We start from the raw sequence: 20,993 nt of genomic DNA, 5'->3' as shown, positions 1-20,993 counted from the left end.
ATCCACAGGATAGGCCCAGGGCTGGGTAATATTGTCAAAAAATAAAATATAATTAGATTTTTCTTAAGATTATGGATGATTCTTGATTTAAATCTTGATCTTTTTGCTAATTATGAGGGGTGTAGTAGAAGTAGAAGAGGTATAGTAGATGAGGGGAGTAGCAATAGTCGGAGAAGTAGTAGCAGCCATAGTGGGAGTAATAGTAACAGTTGTGGGAGTAATAGTAGCAGCCATAGTGAGAGAAATAGTAGCAGCATTGGTGGGAGTAGCAGTAACAGTAGTGAGAGTAATACAAGCGGCAGAAGTGGGAGTAATAGTGGGAACAGCAGTAGTTACAGGGCAGCGTGGTCGGGCAGGGTGCCACAGGGTCTCTCTCCCACTCTTCCCATCGCTCTTCCTTTAATTGAGACTGCTCAGGGCCTGGCTGTAGCTACTACAGGGGAATCATTTGCGTGCATGTGGCAGGGGTTAATCAAAAGCAGCATCCAGAAGGGAGCAGTCTTCCTGCCGGGGCTGTGGCTTCAGGCCTGGCCAAACTCCTTTTTCTAACTGGAGGTACCCACAACACCCGGTCCCTGAGCAGGGCCGTAGTTTCTGCCACGTGTTCCTCAGCACCTAATGGTGTGTTTACACCATCTGTGAAGACAGATTTATCTGATAGATTTTGGAAGTCAAAGCCAGGAACGGATTTGAAAAGAGTAGAATTCTCAGTCTTCCCTTTATGACCTGTTCCCTGTGTATTGTCTGTTCCTGGCTTTGGCTTCAAAAATCTGTCAGATAAATCTCTTTGTGTAAACACACTCTATGAACGCAGACTTACAGAGGTTGGATTATTTCACCCCTGTCACATATCTGTGACAACATAGAGCTATTGCTGTGGATTGCCAATGGATTTAAAGGGGTATTCTGCTCAAACATAACTTTTAATATTAATAATAGAAAGAAGAAAGCGGGCACTCACCAATCCAGGGTTTCTCAAATCAGGTTTATTTCATACAAAACTTCACATGTGCAGGGGGTGGGGGGGTTAGTGAGGAGCACATCCTCACTGACTGACAACAAATATTTCCAGCCCGCAGCACTTCATACGGTCCGGTTTTGTAAGAAGTTAACGGAATCTGAAATGCACTTGATTGGTGAGTGCCCACTTTCTTCTTTCTCTGCATATTGCATTCCCTTTGAACGGAGCACCGCACTGTTGGCGTTATACCGGAGCCTATACTGAGCCCAGGTTTCTGAGACTGTCAGTGGTGCTGTTCCCCTTCGTCTTACCTGATATTTTTTAATATACTGCTGCCCATGGTGAGCACTCGTCTGGGGGTTATGACTTTCTCAGCCAATCACTGGCAGAGACAAAGGAGCACCGGGGCCAGTCATTGGCTGAGTGGGCTGTCACGCACAGACAAGTGTGTTTCGGAAGTGGTGGCGGGATTGCCTTGCCAGGACCCAAACATACAGTAGGAGAACACTAGGGGAGCACAGAAAGGTAAAAATAGTCTTTGTTATTTTCTCACCATAAGCAGCAGTATATTAAAAGTTATGTTTGAGAGGAATACCCCTTTAACCCATGATACACAGAAGGGGACAAAGTCTAGGGAAAAAACCCAAAACGCTTATTCTGATTGCCATTGGAGTCGGGAAGGCATTTTCTCCCTGTGATGGGGCAGTTGTCATCTGCCTCATAGGGGTTTTTGCCTTCCCCCTGGATCAACACAATAGGGTTTTCCTAGGTTGAACCTGATGTACTCTTGTCTTCTTTCAACCTTATTAACTATGTTACTATGCTAAAAAATCTCATCCACTCACCTTATACAGTATTTCTCTGCATCATTTCCCTAATGTAGAAGCTTGAACTACTTAGCCCTACCGTGTGCATAGGGAAGAAGGAAGGCAAACACAACTATCTATCCATTCAGTGTGCCTTTGTCTCCAACAATGCACTGGCATTGACTTTGTGGTGCCCACTATTATACAGGTTTGCTAAGCTAATGTACATGTGGTGCTGTGACTCACGCTATTCACCTTATTAAATAACACTGCAAAATCAATGATGTGCTCCATTATACAGAAACCAATCTGATTTATTTTGTGCACATAAAAGGCAACTTAAAAAAAAAACAGCAAACTATTGTTTACTACTCCGGGTCCTGAAATGTAAGGCTCTGAAGTAAGAAACAAAGCCGAGCTGCAACCATCTCGGAAAGAGTCTCTTGATGTGAAGGGCACCCTAGAGTCGGCCTCTCGGCTGGCATCATTTGTGTGTGGATATAATGCTTTGTTAGAATCTGTCTCGCTACCTTTTTGTAGCTGATGCCAGACTGAATCAATCGCAGACACCCTGGAAGAAAAATGTTAGCGGTGGAGGGAGTGTGTGGGGGTGCACCTTTGTCACTAAGCACCGTAAGCTAAAAAGGCAAATAATGCAAGTTAAGCATACAGTAAAATAATGCTGGAGACAGAAGTGCTGCCGAGGTAACGTAAGCAAATGTAGAAATGAATTATAGCCCGACTAGACAAAAGGCTTTGTGAATTTCCTAGCGTAATGCACATCCAGACCTTGAAAACCATGACTAAGCTTAGTGGTCAGGAGAAAAGGAAGTGGGAGCAAAACCCATCCGCTGAATAATACTGGATCTATTGTCTTAATGTATAGAAAATCCGTCCATTTAAAAGGCATTTAAACCTGTTATCACTTTTCATGCTGCCTGAACTACAAGTCATAAGGACAGCCTGCAGTGACTTCTGCTTACCCATCCACTTCTCTATAAATGGAGTGGATTGATAAACCGAGGTAAGGGAAGGGTGGAGGAGAAGCCACGAGTTATCACCTCAAAGACGTGTGGCTCGGGCTGATTGAAAAACGATGACAGGTTCCCTTTAAAGGGAATCTGTCAGCTGTATTTGCTGCTAAGCACTGCAGGCACCATTGTGTACCTGTTAGGGTATAAGAGCAAAGTGTGATGTGATTTTTTTTTTTTACTTCTCAGCCAAGTGTCAAGGAGGCAGAGTTGAGCTGCTGAAGTGTCAAAACCTGGCAGCCCTTCTTTCTCATTCCCACCTGCTAGTCTTCATTGACTAACATCCAGGGCTATGTACATCGATCAAGGAGGTGCTAGGAGGGACATGCAAGCCCGGTGGTTTGGTAAGCAATGGCACTTGAGCAGTTCAGCTCAACCACCTAGACATTGGGATGAGCTTCAGGAAAGATGTAGTTTGCTTTTAAATCCCAACACCTATCTAATGGTGTCTGCAGCAAATAGAGATGACAGTTCTGCGCATTCACTAACTGGATCCTGTAAGTGACAACATGCAGCCCTATACAGGGGCCAAGGCTTTACCCAGTGCAGCCCTTCTATATTGGACCTGAAACCTCTCCTGACACGTCTGCCTTAGTAAGCACTTGTACGTATATGTATATGTGAGTGATAAGCCGTGTCAGTGCTATATAAACAAATAAAATATAGAAAACCTGTAAGTGGGGGCTATGGCTTATAGTGAGTATAGATGCTGTACAGCCAAACTATTTATTGCTCTAATGAATCTAATCTAAAAAACAAAGTAACTTTGTCCGCCCCTGTGGTTATGTTTATATCCATCTGTCCCCTATTGCTTTTAACCTTCCGACTGTACATAAGAAAGGAGACAGAAGGAAGGAATATGGCTGCAGGCTCAGACTACTCACTGTGATCTGTTAACAGGCAAACACTTGGCTCTCCTTAGGTTCTGTGGCCCCCAAACCTAAGGTCATTTTCTATTAAAGGGCCATTCTAGGCCATCAGTAGTCCCAGTAAACAACTTTAAGGATATTTGTATAGCTGCTTCACTTTATATTAGATGCGTCTAGGTATTAAAAAATAAATAAATAAAAATGTACCTTCCCTTTAAGGTCACATGTAATATAGCTATGACACGGGATTCAAGAGCTTCAAACTTCTGGGTAAAAATAACCTTGATAGGAATGCGGGAACTTGGAATAAATGAATCATTGAAGTGACCTACGAACAGTAATGACTTTTTATGAATAATAAACCTGTAAATGGTTGATACTATTATTCCTGTTGGGCAAAAGGCTCCTAATGTACCTTTTCCTTACACCTATAGGCCCAAAAGGCTACCCCGCACTGCTGGAGTGGAAGTGCAATGACACTGCATGTTACATGTAGAATCTGTATAGTATACAAAGGGCACAGCCCTCTAGGCGTAGACCCAGGGGTAAGATTCCAGAGAAACGTCCAGGACCCGTTTTTTCCCTTTATAAACATGAATTACACCAACAGGTTAGATTATAAATATCTGATTGCTGATGCCCCCTATAATAAATGGAATGGAGTGGATGTCTAACGTAGCGTCCTACTGCATGACCCCAGTGAGGAGGGGGTGTGAAGGAGTGGCGGTCACGCATGTTCCTGGCATTGCCATTCATCGTCTCTGGAGCCAAAACCAACAACCCAGTGATGTCCCCAGCTTATACCATCCCATAGGTTCTGATGGTAGAATCAGGGCCCAAGCACAACCAGCACTCCAATATACTTAAAGTCTCCATTCCAGTGATTGTGGGGGCTTCACTGGTGAGACCTCCAGCAATCAGACATTTAACACCCACGGTTGCCTTCCTTTTTCCTACTGCTGGTTTAGTTTGTAGCCATTAAGGATAATTCTGTTTATGTAATAAAAATGGGAGCTACATGCAGTGAATTATTAAGCAGCTAGTGCTGATACACACTAAAGGGGTTGTCCAGCGAAAATCTTTTTCTTTCAAATCAACTGGTTTCATAAAGTCATATAGATTGGTAATTTACTTCTATTTAAAAGCCTCAACTCTTCCCATACTTATCAGCTGCTGGATGTCCTGAAGGAAATGTAAAATGTATGAACCATGCAGTAGGACTCCAGACAACTTCCAGCTTATGTGTGAGGCCCCTGGCTACTACTAGTCCATCTATAACTGTGGTTGTGCCCTTGAGCAGAAACAACATTCGGCACCCCTTTTATTCTCCCACTCCCAGTTCTCTATGTCCTTGTGTTCAGCAATCATGGGATTAATGTTTATGTCCCTGGGTAGGCTATGACAAAGCACTGCAGCTGACCTGTACAAAGCACTGTAGGCTATGACAAAGCACTGACCTGGCGGAAGGAAGCAGAACAACCTTCATCCACAGGACAGCCATAACTTACTGTGCTCTCTAGTTATTATGTGACAGCAGCCACGGTCACAGGACTGCAGTAATCTGAGAAGGTGTAAAAATGCCCTGAATGGCCAATTCCTCTACATATCCAGTTTACTGCAATCTCACGGACATCAATAAAGGGTGGTATATATAGAGACCTGAAAAATGTAAAACCATAAGAACTGCTGTACATGGTAAGTCCTGAACACAGGAGTGAGGAACATAAAATGTGCTATTAGGTAAGGTCTAATATCCTCCGAAAGATTGGAGCAGCAGCAATGCAATAGCTTGGAGATGGCGTACTTTCTCCCAGAAACAGCAGCTTTCCTATGCTCAATTTGGGTGTGGGTTTTGCAGCTAAGTTTTATCAAAGTAAATGGAGATGAACTGTAATACCATAAACAACTTGAGGACAGGGCTAGCGCTGTTTTTGCAAGCAAGTAGTAACATCAATTATTATCCAATAAAAAGGTGACTATAAATGAACAGTAGAGTCTAAGGGGGAGATTTATCAACCATGGTGTAAAGTGAAACTGGCTCAGTTGCCCCTAGCAACCAATCAGATTCCACCTTTTATTTCCCAAAGAGTCTGTGAGGAATGGAAGGTGGAATCTGATTGGTTGCTAGGGGCAACTGAGCCAGTTTCACTTTACACCATGTTTGATAAATCTCCGTCTATAAGTCTTATCTGAATAACAGGAGGAAAATTAGGACACATATAGGTTTGCTGATTATACATTCAGATATTTCTAAAGATACCTTGGTGGGTGAATATTCCATCACCATCCAAGTCCCCTCCATATTGGCACTATTGTGAATGCTGTGGATTTTCTTCCATGCACAGTATATGTGCCTGCACCTTTAAGAAGGGGTAATGTGAACAGTTTGACCCACCGCAGGACCACCTTACAAGTGATAGTTAGGGGCTGAGAACATCCGCCTTTATTTCCAAGCATTGCTACATTTTCCATTTGTGCAGTACAGCCGGCTTATGAGCACTGTTTCATTATTAGGGTGCCTTCACACCTACCGTATCACAGTAGAAAATCCGCTGCGGATCCGCAGCAGATTTAACTAAATGAATGAACACAGCATTAAATACGCACTGTCAAATCCGCTGCGGATACGTGCGGATTTGATGTTGTGTTCATTCATTTAGTTAAATCTGCTGCGGATCCGCAGCGGATTTTCTACTGCGATACGGTAGGTGTGAAGGCACCCTTATTATTATTATTATTCATTATTATTGTAGCCGTATTTCTCCCAAGCCTAAACTTGCTGCATTTTACAATTTCACATTGTGAGAGGCATAAAATTCCCACATTAAAGGTAAGTTATTCCTGCCCCGGTAAACACAATGCGCCGTGCACTGATAACAAGTCGATTATTTATTCAGAAATTACACTTGACATGTTATATGTCAGAATAGCGAGAGGCCTGATAGAATGACAGAGCCGAGCGCCAATAACAATAAGGCACAATGCAGCAGAAGCAGTATGATGGATCACCGGGCTCCGTAATGACTGCAGACCGCCGGCTCATAACTCCGCCACAGCCATGTATAATTACGTTACTTAATACAATGCCTCTCAATTACAAAGTTTGCAGCAATTATGTGTCAGAAGCACTTGTGCCGCCATGTCGGTGATAAAATCCTGCTGGCACAAAACGTCCGCTGCCACTACTGCAAAATATACCAACGTCTCATCTATGTTACAAGTCGACATAAACCGTTATGTATGTCAGGTCTATTGGTGTTTTTTATCATAATACTTTACCACAGCAACCACACATAACACTAGTGACAGAGATAGAAATTACACGAGAGCATTCTGTGGTTTACCCAAAGCATAACATGCGGCATAAGGCTTTGTTCCCACACAGTATTTTTGCTCAGTATTTTTCAAACCAAACCAGGAGTGGACTGAAAACACAGAAAAGCTATGGGGGACATGTATGAAAAGGCGAAAATGCCTTTTTTAGGCACAGATAGGGCTGATTGGCGTAAAAATATTCGCGAATGGTATTTTTGCAAATATTTTTTTCGCATCGGCCCTATCTGCACCCCCTTCACCAGTGGGACGGAGAGGGGGCATCACAGGGGTGCGGCCTTTGCGTGCTCCACATTTATCATTTTTCTGGTGGAAAAATTATACTGAAACCTACGCCAGCTCTGAGCTGGGGTAGATTTCAAAATTAAATCTATGTAACCGTGTAACTATCATTTGTAAAAACTTCTGACATGTCATAGCAATATGTCAGAAGCATGTATCGATCAGGGGTCCGGGTGCTGAGCCTCTTCATTCTAGTGATCGTCAGGGTTCTCAGCAACTGGACCCCCACCGATAGGGAACATGTTGCTATGACATTTTAGAAGTTTTTACAAATGATAGTTAAACTTTAAGGCCGGGTTCACACACACTTCATCACAGAGGCCATCCTGTAATACAGCCGTGTCTGTGAAGTTCATCCTGTCCGGTACTGCTGTACCAGCAGGATGAAATTCACGTCTTTTGATTTGGAATGTTAGCACATTCTGGTGTGTCCACCTTCCAAATCACCATAGCCGACAATGTAAAGTACAGCCTGACCGCACTTTACATTGTCTTCACTGTCACTTTTGTGTGGCCATATGGAATCCCGGCCAGAGTGTATACACTCCAGCCAGGATTCCATAGCAATTAAAGCGATCTGCAAATTCATTAAGTAACATCCGTGGTTGCAAAACTGCAACTACGACCTTTGTTTAATGAATTTACACGTTGTGTAAACTTAGCCTAATATCCAGGTGTCAGAGGTTCTGAGGGCTCAGAACTACTGGAAGATTCCTTTAAGATGCCAGAGCCAGCTCCTGTACCCCAGCAGTCTGCTAACTCTCAGCTACAGTAACAGTAGAGGTTTCTCAGAGATTAATGCAAGTGTTTGGCATAGCAGGTTTTCCTTCATAAATTCCTTCGGTTAGAAGTCTCGGCTCCCCCGCCAGCTCCTAACTGTTCCACACGTATGCTTTTAAATAGAGATTGTGATTATTTATTGACTTCTCCGGAGTGTGCAATAAAACTTCACAACATGTGGCTGTCTGAAATCTCTCTCCCTCTCGCTGAAAGGTACCTTCTTTGTTTCATACTGCAGAGAAAACTCAGCTCAGGCTAATGAATTCACATTCAGTAAACAGGCCCAATATCTCCTCGCCAAATCAGATAGAACCAATCGATATGCTGATTCTCATTATGCCGGTTAGGCTAGAAATATAGGGGAATGACTGAGGTGCACCTTGTTAGGTCTATGGTCGGTCTCCATAACAGGACAAGTTTGGTTTAGGTTCATTGGCTCTTGTGGAGTATACATTACAATGCAGTTTATTAAGATGATTGCTAGGTGGCTGACGCTCATACACAGCGTCCAATTCCCAGAACAGGCGGCAACGCCTGAGAAGATGATGTTCGATACTGTTTTACATTCTGTGTGATTTACAATTCTTCCCCCCCGGTCGTCCTCTCGTTCTCATAGAGCGCCGAATCTATTAGCCACAGGCGTCATGTGACCACCGTACAGAATAAACTGCGCAATGTAAAGGCCTGCAGGCATTCAGGAGGGGACCCTGAGGGGGAATGCATTATTAATCCATTGATAAGTGGGCTAATCTTTTATCACAAGAGCAGTCATGGCTGTAACACATAGCCGGTAACGTCAGACAACCTCTGTAGTCTTAGGCGTTATAGTAACGTCAGACATAACAGTAATGGGAATGTGATGAGTCACACAACATGTGCAATGCAAATGTGATACCGGCATGTAATGGTTACTCAGCAGTCACTCACATTACTGCCATACTGCAGAAGGGAATAAGATCCTTGACTGTGATTTTCTATTCTCTTCTATGGAAGTGAACCTAAGGGTCCTATTAGATGGTTCAACACTCTCATAGATTACAAGGCTCAACTATTGGGGCACAAGCTGGATTGTTCATGCGACCCTTTGGTGTGATGATTCATCAGCTGAATCTTTTACACGGGGAGATGTGCAGCTAACAAAAGAGGATTTTTAAAATTAATCAGTTGAAGCATGAGTGTTTGCTGATGGCTGGGCCTTAGACAGGGGGATATCAGTCTGTTAGTCCCATAATTACTCTGTGTACTTTGGGCCCCATGTCCCCAGTTACATCGCATTTCAGGACCCAAGTTATACAATGGGATACTGGCTCAAAGGCATTCTGAGGTAAGCGTATGCCTATTCACTGTAATAGAATGAACGTAGTCTACTAGCGACCAAGTTCTGTCTATTTGTTATGCAACACTTTTTAGTAGACTAGGAATTTAGTCAATTTCTGCAAAGAAAATAAGAATTAAACATTGGAGAAATGGAACAAACTTGTTTACTAGTATACTTTATCTGGTCTAGATAGTAAGTATGGGTACCTGAAACATGGCTCTGAAATGTGATGTGAATATAGACCTATTATGAATCCATACTCTATGTATCCGTTAAACAGGTACTCTGTATCTGTGTATGAAATTGAGGAACAAGGTCAATTGCTGGACCTGAGGACAGGTTACTTAAAGATACAGGGCAGATACAAGATCTTACAAAAGCGTATGGAGGATCTGCAAGTCCACAGCAAGGGCCTGCTGGGAATCCAAAACAGAACAAGTTCACCGGCACTACCTAGTTAATAGGCTTCCAGTACGGGTGCAAGACAGGACTATGTGGATCTATGCAACCTGGAGGTGCTCCTCATATGAGACCACTTGGTAGTACATATGCAATAATTAAATAAAATAAAATAATAATAAAATTAAACGAGTGTTTGGCATCAGCGTACAACATGAATTTTATCTGCTGATTTTGTTGTTAACTTCATGTGGAATAAAGTGAGCACGGAAAGTTGTGAGTGCCCGCAATCTTTTTTCTCCTAATTTAATTATTGCGACCTGCTGGGAATCTGTCTCTTATAATGCCATGTACTATTTGGCTCCTTACTTTGATCAGTAAATTTAGCCAAATCCAGGATTGGGACCAACACAGAAGAAAACTATAGTATATGTAAAGATATGAACTTTTTTCTACCTTTTGGACAGACTCCTGTTCTTGACAAAAAATACTGACCACACTTCAACTAAAATCCCAGTCTTAGAAGAGTCTAGATAAGGCGGATTTTTTATGCTGCAAATCCACTATGATTCCATGGTGTACTTGCATTGTCAATTTCAATGCTAAATACTGAAGGGGTAAAATCCACAATGAACGTTCCACACTGCTGTGGCTAAATGCACCCTAAGGCCGCCTATGCAGGGGCATATTACTGCGGTGTATATGTGTCTAAACTATGGCTGCAAGTCCTGGCTTTACTGCAGGTCTGTTGGTCAGAAACATGGTCAGGCTAGTAACAGTGGACCAACCCACAGTTGGGATCTCAGGGTACGTTCAAATACCATATACCAGAAAGTTCTAGAGCAAAAGCTATATTCCTAAAATGACTTTTTGGAGCATTTACATCTTAATTTATCAGATTAAAAAGTAAAAAAAAAAAAAAAAAAATACAAAAACATTTTAGTAACAGAGAAAACTGTATGAGTTGGCGCTTCAGGTATCCTATTTCTGTAACAGATAATATGAGTCACTTCAAGATGCAATATCCATATATACTTTTTGTCTACTTTTCAGCCTATTCTGGTCTATTGCTGATTTGAGCGAAAAATGGTTGTACCGTAGATTCTTGCTCGCACATACTATGATAAAAATAGAAAGAAAGTGTGAAATTACTGTTTACAGACTGCAAATTAATGGACATGTCACTGATGCGCTGTGAAGAATGGGGGTCAGGTGGTTGTTTGGTGACAGGGAAAGTGTCTGGAGTGTTTGTGTCTCTCACAGCTTTTGGTACCGTGCTGAATTTATCTGTTTTTGGGAGGTACGAAACCCGTGACCGGATAGAGTAATCAGTCACCTCAAGTATAATCCTATCTGCAGTATAATAGGGAAAAACCATCAGGCTGTCATAAAGATGAACGACAGCTCAAGTGAAGGGCGCACAATCAAAATAGCAACAAAGAGGGACAAAGGCATAAAGTCCCATAGAAGTCAACAACGCACCAAGGCATATGATGCATAAGAGTTTGTGCACACTACGGAACAGGCGAGGAATTGACAATTCTTTGGGCAGATGGTAGACTGTGCTTGAGAAATCCCATTTAACCAATGGGACAGGCAGAATATCAAGTGGAATCCACAGCGCAGATTCCGCTTGAAACCCCTCGCCCAATCTGTAGCATAACTTTGTAATGTGTGTTATTTAGGGTCCATTTACACAGAAAGATTATCTGACAGATTATCTGCCAAAGATTTGAAGCCAAAGCCAGGAATGGATTTGAAACTAGGAGAAATCTCAGGCTTTTCTTTATGACCTGATCTCTGTTTATAGTCCATTACTGGCTTTGGCTTCAAATCTTTGGCAGATAATCTGTCAGATAATCTTTCTGTGTAAATGGATCCTTAGTGAATAATTTTCTAACACCGCGCTACCCCTTTAAGTACAGTGCAAAAGCAACTAAAAACCAAGACCCGGAACGATCAAAACTTTTGACATGTCTCTATGACATCTCAAATTTTTTTTGCAAACAGGTAGATTTTGAAAATCCGAGTTAGAATTGTCAGTTAATTATTTTATACTTTATATAAAAATATATATTTTTTTATTCCTTAAGGGTAGCTTCACACACACCGCATTGCAGCGGATTTTCTGCTGCGAATCCGCAGCACATCTGATCTAATTAACTGAACACAGCATCAAATCTGCTGCAGATCCTGTATGTGAGAATGCACCCTTATACTTTCTAAAAGGAATCTATCATCCCTAGCTCATGCTCAAAACTGCAGCTGACAGATAAAACATTTGATGGCAGTCTTTTAGCTGATGGCTGTTTGCAAAGCTGTAAAATCACGTTTTCCTTCCAAGCTCAAATGTCATGTTTGGGTCCAAATTTAAGCTGCAAGTCTGACCGGCCCTTTCACCTTTAATACCAATGCAAAAATGAGTCCAAATAGAGAAAACGTGCAAATACTTCTGCTATACTTGTTCACTTGACATGTGCAAGGGGCACTAAAGGGATTGTAGTAGACTACAAAATATATTTTCTGTGTATTGTGCAAGAATGTGACTTTTCTATATAATATAATAATGATAATAACCTCCATTAAGCTTCATTGTATAATGGTGGCTAATAAGGTAAGGTATAGAGAAGTCCTGACCAGCCCAAGAGTGCACATAGCCGGCCTGGCTGTAAATCTATTCCCCCTGACAGCTTCTTATTGAGTGTAGGGTGTGAGCGGAGAGCCAGGATCCATCCTGTCATAATGTGATTTTCATAAGTACAGGGGGGTATGTGATGTTTATTCATACACTGGACTGCGGCATGATACAGCACAGGCACTGCAATGTGCACAGCCCGCATTGATCCCGGCCGCCTCTACACACAGCCGGCTCTCTAATTCCTCTTAATTAGTTCTTGGCACTTCTATTACTCAGGATTTTGGCAAAGAAAGGATTCAATATTTTTCAGGAAACCTAAAGACAGAGTGTGCTTCTTCTTCCTGACCCTGACATGCGGCGGGGCTCCTCTGTAGACATCCATTACTGCAACACTGAAGACACTGTGGTTCACTCTAGCAAGGAGGCCATGGCCACGGTCATCCGCTTGATATTTTCATGCATATTCTGCAAAGGGAACATACCCCTAGGGTGAGTCCACAGGAGCTGCCCTCCGCGAATACCCAAAAGCACTTCTGGCCACACAATTTATCGACAGTTCGTGCAGCCACTAACCATTGGCCCAAGTTGCATCTCTCCTTACCAAACTGTGTGTGAAGAGCATGTGGCATAGCAACATGGCACAGCAACATGGCACAGAAGCACTTCTGGGATTTTTCATTTTTATTTTTTTGTCTATATCAAATACACTCAGCATCACTAGTTCTCTAGTTCTGCAGTGCCATCTGGTTCACTCCAGCACAGCTGCATCCATGCATTTCCTTACTGTAAATGGGTCTTGTGAACAGCAACCTGACCCACAGAAAATGACAGTGTTTAATGTTTCAGATGAAATGGTCTGTCCTGGGTCAGCTGACTTCCTGTAAACTACAGGATGACATCACCTGTTAGATCTCTGCTGACAGCTCACAGACCCCTCCACACCACACCCAGCTCTATGTGTATGCTGCTGCTATCTCTATGGGATTATGATACACATTACTTATACACCTCCCCTGAGGTTGTTTTCACAACTTGGGGTAAAAATGCATCACTTGGAGCAAAAACACCAAAAAAAGGTCCAACGTGCGAACACGGCCTGAAGACTTCACAAAACGCCTCAGCTGTGATTGTAGGTCAGTTTACTGCATGGAAAACCGCAGCCTGATCGGAATAACTGCACTGGTGAGAGCCCATCCCTGTCTGCAGGGCCAGAGGCATCATGGGAAATGTAGGCAGCATCAGAAGATCATTTCAGCTGAGCCTATGGCTGAAAACTCCTGTCTGCCACATCAGCTAAAAGAGGGAAGCATAAGGCATACACAAGAACCTCTCCATTATTCTCTTATAGCCTGTGCTGCACTATATAAGGGTGCCTTTACACAGACAGATTTATCTGACAGATTTTTAAAGCCAAAGCCAGGAATGCATTTGAAAAGAGAAGAAACTTCAGTCTTTTCTTTCGGTTCCTGGCTTTAGCTTCAAAAATGTGTTAAATAATCTGTCTGTGTAAAGGCACTCTAAAAGTGGCGGAAGTTACGGGTGGCGTCTGTGCGGCATATTCCGCTTGTTATTCTTTCTGTCCTATTGCTTCAATGGGATTTCTCTTGCGCCTCTGCTCAAAGTATGAACATGTTCATTCTTTGAGCGGAGAGCAGACGCACTGCGATTCTGGTATGTGTGAACCCAGCCTAAGGGTGGGTTCATACTGAGGAATTCTCGCGGATAATATCCGCAGAATTCCGCTGTCTGTCCGCGGGCCTTTCCACCGGCTCCATAGACACCATTCTACGGGCCGGCGTATTCCGCTATCCACCAAAAGAAGTGACATGTCACTTCTTTCAGCGGATCGCGGAATACGCCGGCCCACATAATGGTGTCTATGGAGCCGGTGGAAAGGTGCGCGGCCGTGAGTGCAGACAGCCGACGGAATTCCACGTTTATCCGCGAGAATTCCGTAGTGTAAACCCACCCTAAGGCAAAAAATAATCCTGGAGTGCTTCTAAAGTCTATATGAATTAGCCACACAATCATGCAAGTATAAAAAGATGTTCACTTGATTCTCATTGACTACTCTCTAGCACTTACACTAAGAGGAGGGGACCCTAGCCCCTAGCTATGAGACATTTAAAGCCTACTCTAATGATAGAAATGTTATATCATATAAATACATCAGATCAATATGGTTGGCATATGGCTGCTTTCTTCCAGAAACACCACACTTGTCCATTGGATATATGTCCGGCATTGCAGCACAAACTGATGTCCTATCCAAGACAGACAGGGGTATGACCCAGGAACCACTATAACCAGCATGGCACAGTGTGGCAGTGACATAGTGGCCATCTAGTGCACGGTGTGGCAGTGACATAGTGGCTATGCGGTGCACGGTGTGGCAGTGACATAGTGGCTATGCGGTGCACGGTGTGGCAGTGACATAGTGGCTATGCGGTGCGCACGGTGTGGCAGTGACATAGTGGCTATGCGGTGCACGGTGTGGCAGTGACATAGTGGCTATGCGGTGCACGGTGTGGCAGTGACATAGTGGCTATGCGGTGCACGGTGTGGCAGTGACATAGTGGCTATGCGGTGCACGGTGTGGCAGTGACATAGTGGCTATGCGGTGCAAGGTGTGGCAGTGACAGTGGCTATGCGGAGCACGGTGTGGCAGTGACATAGTGGCTATGCGGTGCAAGGTGTGGCAGTGACATAGTGGCTATGCGGTGCACGGTGTGGCAGTGACATAGTGGCTATGCGGTGCACGGTGTGGCAGTGACATAGTGGCTATGCGGTGCACGGTGTGGCAGTGACATAGTGGCTATGCGGTGCACGGTGTGGCAGTGACATAGTGGCTATGCGGTGCACGGTGTGGCAGTGACATAGTGGCTATGCGGTGCACGGTGTGGCAGTGACATAGTGGCTATGCGGTGCACGGTGTGGCAGTGACATAGTGGCTATGCGGTGCACGGTGTGGCAGTGACATAGTGGCTATGCGGTGCACGGTGTGGCAGTGACATAGTGGCTATGCGGTGCACGGTGTGGCAGTGACATAGTGGCTATGCGGTGCACGGTGTGGCAGTGACATAGTGGCTATGCGGTGCACGGTGTGGCAGTGACATAGTGGCTATGCGGTGCACGGTGTGGCAGTGACATAGTGGCTATGCGGTGCACGGTGTGGCAGTGACATAGTGGCTATGCGGTGCACGGTGTGGCAGTGACATAGTGGCTATGCGGTGCACGGTGTGGCAGTGACATAGTGGCTATGCGGTGCACGGTGTGGCAGTGACATAGTGGCTATGCGGTGCACGGTGTGGCAGTGACATAGTGGCTATGCGGTGCACGGTGTGGCAGTGACATAGTGGCTATGCGGTGCACGGTGTGGCAGTGACATAGTGGCTATGCGGTGCACGGTGTAGCAGTGACATAGTGGCTATGCGGTGCACGGTGTAGCAGTGACATAGTGGCTATGCGGTGCACGGTGTGGCAGTGACATAGTGGCTATGCGGTGCACGGTGTAGCAGTGACATAGTGGCTATGCGGTGCACGGTGTAGCAGTGACATAGTGGCTATGCGGTGCACGGTGTAGCAGTGACATAGTGGCTATGCGGTGCACGGTGTAGCAGTGACATAGTGGCTATGCGGTGCACGGTGTAGCAGTGACATAGTGGCTATGCGGTGCACGGTGTAGCAGTGACATAGTGGCTATGCGGTGCACGGTGTAGCAGTGACATAGTGGCTATGCGGTGCACGGTGTAGCAGTGACATAGTGGCTATGCGGTGCACGGTGTAGCAGTGACATAGTGGCTATGCGGTGCACGGTGTAGCAGTGACATAGTGGCTATGCGGTGCACGGTGTAGCAGTGACATAGTGGCTATGCGGTGCACGGTGTAGCAGTGACATAGTGGCTATGCGGTGCACGGTGTAGCAGTGACATAGTGGCTATGCGGTGCACGGTGTAGCAGTGACATAGTGGCTATGCGGTGCACGGTGTAGCAGTGACATAGTGGCTATGCGGTGCACGGTGTAGCAGTGACATAGTGGCTATGCGGTGCACGGTGTAGCAGTGACATAGTGGCTATGCGGTGCACGGTGTAGCAGTGACATAGTGGCTATGCGGTGCACGGTGTAGCAGTGACATAGTGGCTATGCGGTGCACGGTGTAGCAGTGACATAGTGGCTATGCGGTGCACGGTCTAGCAGTGACATAGTGGCGATGCGGTGCACGGTCTAGCAGTGACATAGTGGCGATGCGGTGCACGGTCTAGCAGTGACATAGTGGCGATGCGGTGCACGGTCTAGCAGTGACATAGTGGCGATGCGGTGCACGGTCTAGCAGTGACATAGTGGCGATGCGGTGCACGGTCTAGCAGTGACATAGTGGCTATGCGGTGCACGATCTAGCAGTGACATAGTGGCTATGCGGTGCACGGTCTAGCAGTGACATAGTGGCTATGCGGTGCACGATCTAGCAGTGACATAGTGGCTATGCGGTGCACGGTCTAGCAGTGACATAGTGGCTATGCGGTGCACGGTCTAGCAGTGACATAGTGGCTATGCGGTGCACGGTCTAGCAGTGACAGTGGCTATGCGGTGCACGGTCTAGCAGTGACATAGTGGCTATGCGGTGCACGGTCTAGCAGTGACATAGTGGCTATGCGGTGCACGGTCTAGCAGTGACATAGTGGCTATGCGGTGCACGGTGTGGCAGTGACATAGTGGCTATGCGGAGCACGGTGTAGCAGTGACATAGTGGCTATGCGGTGCACGGTGTAGCAGTGACATAGTGGCTATGCGGTGCACGGTGTAGCAGTGACATAGTGGGTATGCGGTGCACGGTGTAGCAGTGACATAGTGGCTATGCGGTGCACGGTGTAGCAGTGACATAGTGGCTATGCGGAGCACGGTGTGGCAGTGACATAGTGGCTATGCGGAGCACGGTGTAGCAGTGACATAGTGGCTATGCGGTGCACGGTGTAGCAGTGACATAGTGGCTATGCGGTGTGCACGGTGTAGCAGTGACATAGTGGCTATGCGGTGCACGGTGTAGCAGTGACATAGTGGCTATGCGGAGCACGGTGTGGCAGTGACATAGTGGCTATGCGGAGCACGGTGTAGCAGTGACATAGTGGCTATGCGGTGCACGGTGTAGCAGTGACATAGTGACTATGCGGTGCACGGTGTAGCAGTGACATAGTGGCTATGCGGTGCACCATCCATGACATTTCTGCCCCATTAATAACATGACACTTATGGTACAATCTGCCGCTGTGGTGCAGCCCCATCCGGTGCAGTAAGAAGTGCAGGGCTGTAGGTGAGTGAGGTGTCAGGGTGATGGATGGCGGCAGGCACTGCGGATGGGGAGGCTGCTGCTGCTGCTGTGACAGGTGCACGGGGCTGGGGAGCTCTCTGCAGATCCCATTCATCATGACCTTGCTCCATCCAGCAGCAGTAATGGCCGGGACCCGCTGCTATGCACACCCTTATACAATGAACCCAGAGACCCTCACTATACGGCAGCGCAGCCCCTATGGATCCCAGCTATAGGTGCTATATACAGCGCTGCTATATACTCCTGTCACTACAGCAGCTACGTCTATGAGCGGTACCGGGAGGGAGAACGGGAGCAGCGGCTGTCAGCAACTTACCCGGGAGTCCTCGGCGGCGGAACCATGAAGAGGATGATTCCCCAGTACACAGTGCAGGGCCGGGCTCCGGCCGGGATCACACACCGGAAGTGACGTCAGCGCTCCACACACGTGCGCTGTCAGGGAACTCCATAGTAGAAGAGGGCGGCGAGACAATGCGGTGTGGTGTACGGCTCCGAGTACTGTACATGGTGCATGCCGGAGAGCCTCGTGACGTCACTGCGCACAATTGTCTCAGCCGTGCGCCTGATGTGGAAGTATTATGTCGCACGTGGGACTGCAGGACTGATCAAATTATAATTTTTGGGACAATTAAAATTTAATAAAAAATTTTATATTGAAAAAAGAAAAAAAAACATAGTACTGTAGAGAAGGCCCCTCAGAGGACAGGACAGATTGTCATCATTGCCCATAGCAACCAGTCACAGCTGTAATCCTTTATGTGGCTCTAACAATTAAAGTATTGCTGTGGTCGGTTGCTATGGGCGACAACAGTCAATCACCTCTATTGTCATAAGTGCTCTATACCCCAATATACAACCCTACGGCGGCTGTCTCTATGTCTCCACAGCACACAGATTACTGAGGTTAAAGGTCATACCCAGCACACACAGTGCACCTATCTGCTGTCAGACTGTTAGTGGCCTCTGCCTGTCAATCATCCCCACAGAGCGCGGTGAGCGGCAGAAAGCTGCGACTAGTCACAGACTTCCCCACCCAGATGACTAGTTGCCATCCCTCTCCCGCACCGCAGCTCTTGGTTTTCTAGGGGAGCTGCACAGTACAGCACAGTATTGGTTCTCTGTAACAGGATTTAGCAGTCAGGATACACCCCACAGCCACACAACAACTGTTAGATTGTAGATGGGTACTGGGATAGGGTGTTACACATAAAAGCATATCATTTTCTGGTATTCTCAGCAGTGATCACATGACCCGGGCGCTATAATGAAAGGGTTCCATATGAATGGAGGCAGCTGAGCTGGGATGAAAAAGATTACACTGTAGGAATACTGGGGGTGAGATGTAAAGGAGCTTTACTAGCTGCTGCCAATGACAATGTAGACAAATTATCAAGGACCTCCACCACAGAGAAGTTCCCAGCATTGAGACTGTCTGCATCCTCACAGCTTCATCAGTGGGGTATAACTATAGGTGGTGCAGAGGTAGTGGCAGCACTGGGCCCCAAGGCACCTTTGCCCTATAAGAAGACACCGGTATGGTAATGGCACATGGTAGACATGCGGCCCTATTACAGCTTTTACACGAGGCCTAGAAACTAATAGTAATGGCTCTGATCTTCGGCAACAGTATAGATATAATGGTGCCACCATACCATACAGTCCACTTTTATTTAATCATACCTATCATTTAAACAAACTTCTGTAATGTCATAGCGACATGTCAGAGGTTTGTATCGGTGGGGGTCTGGGTGCCGATTGCTAGAATAAAGGGGCATAAGTGCTCAGCAGTGTGTGCTCTGCCCCTTTATCACCGCCATCACTGCCTATGGAACTTCCCTTTAAAGGGGTACGCTGGATATTGACCATCATTTTCTTTCTAATTCATTGCTTTAATTAAGTTACACTGTATTAGTTTGTAATATAACTTTATTTAAAAAATGTATTGTGTATTTTTATTTATATATAGACTTCGGGTGGCTATCTGGCAGCAATAAGGGGCATCGCAGCCGTCTCTCTGCTGCCACCACTACTTATGTCAGGAACTGCCTGCAGTTTCCGATCCCCTCCTCTGTTTTATACTGATATATAGTGATACAACTATGTCTGCATTAACGTTTCCCAGGCGGTATCCTCCCTATGTGCAGAGTGGGCAGCCTGAGGGATACGAGCACAGGTCAGTTACTTCATATGAAGTAATGGTGCGTTTACACAGAGAGATTTATCTGACAGATTTTGAAAGCCAAAGCCAGGAATGGATTTGTAAAGAGGATAAATCTCAATCTTTCCTTTATGACCTGTTCTCTGTTTATAGTCTGTTCCTGGCTTTGGCTTCCAAAAATCTGTCATATAAATCTCTCTGTGTAAACACACCATTAGGGTACACACACACACCGTATATGCAGCGTATTTACTGCTGCGATACGCAGCAAATACGCAGCAGATTAGATCTAAATAACTGAACACAGCATCAAATCTGCACCACCAAATCTGCTGCGTATACGGTGTGTGTGTTTGCGTATCTGGTTCACTCAGCTCTAGCCACCAGTATTCAAATGCTGAATGATCAGAGTTGTGCGCATCTATAGGGAGTAGGCATTGTGACAATAACATACAGCATGGATTCTGCAGATTTTATGCCCTGCTCAGTTATACTAGAAGAATAACGCCATCTTCCTGTTCAATAATTTTTATTGAAATTTTTTTTAAAGTAATCTAAGGACCATCTTCCTACATTGTGGTCACTGCATGCCACCAAAGCCACACTCTAACCAATATATTGTTGATCAATATACAGAACTTACTGAACACAGAATAAAATCTGCAGCCATTGTGAACATACCCTTTAGGTATTGTTGGCATATTGTGCGACAGACTACCACCTCAACCCCACCTCAACCTATATGTGTCCTTAAAGGGTTAAAACTGACCAGGACCATTTCCAGAATTACCAAACTACTATTATACATAACCTCACTAAGGCTCAATTCATATAATCATCATCATCATGTGACCTGTATGACCTACAACAGGGATCTCCAACTCCTCTCTTTCCAGCTGTGGAAAAACTACAACTCCCATCATGCCCCTAATTGAGGTGAAAGTTCTCCATCAGCTGTGAGGCAACAGGGCTGTAGATTATAATAAGAACAGGTTTGTATAATTGTGGATACATGTACGAGTTACTGTTGCCAGGAGTAAAGATGGCGCAGGTGTGCCGCCCTTGTCATGTCGCACAGATGAGGTCACCAG

The 20,993-nt window shown here is 45.4% G+C and overlaps 1 protein-coding gene across 3 annotated transcripts in view; it reads right to left on the bottom strand.

Moving 5' to 3' along the window:
* Positions 1-18,234, bottom strand: part of FAM222B (family with sequence similarity 222 member B) — a 100,970-nt gene extending 82,736 nt beyond the window's left edge. For all 3 annotated transcript variants that reach the window (XM_069944480.1, XM_069944474.1, XM_069944475.1), the window contains exon 1: positions 18,061-18,234. The gene's annotated coding sequence lies outside the window, so the exon portion shown is untranslated. The remainder of the gene's footprint in view (positions 1-18,060) is intronic.
* Positions 18,235-20,993: the final 2,759 nt, after the last annotated feature.

The sequence above is a fragment of the Dendropsophus ebraccatus genome, chromosome 11 (assembly GCF_027789765.1).
Source record: "Dendropsophus ebraccatus isolate aDenEbr1 chromosome 11, aDenEbr1.pat, whole genome shotgun sequence".
Taxonomy (NCBI): Eukaryota; Metazoa; Chordata; class Amphibia; order Anura; family Hylidae; genus Dendropsophus; species Dendropsophus ebraccatus.
The sequence above is the reverse complement of the archived record's forward strand: the minus strand, read 5'-3'. Positions and strand labels throughout refer to the sequence as shown.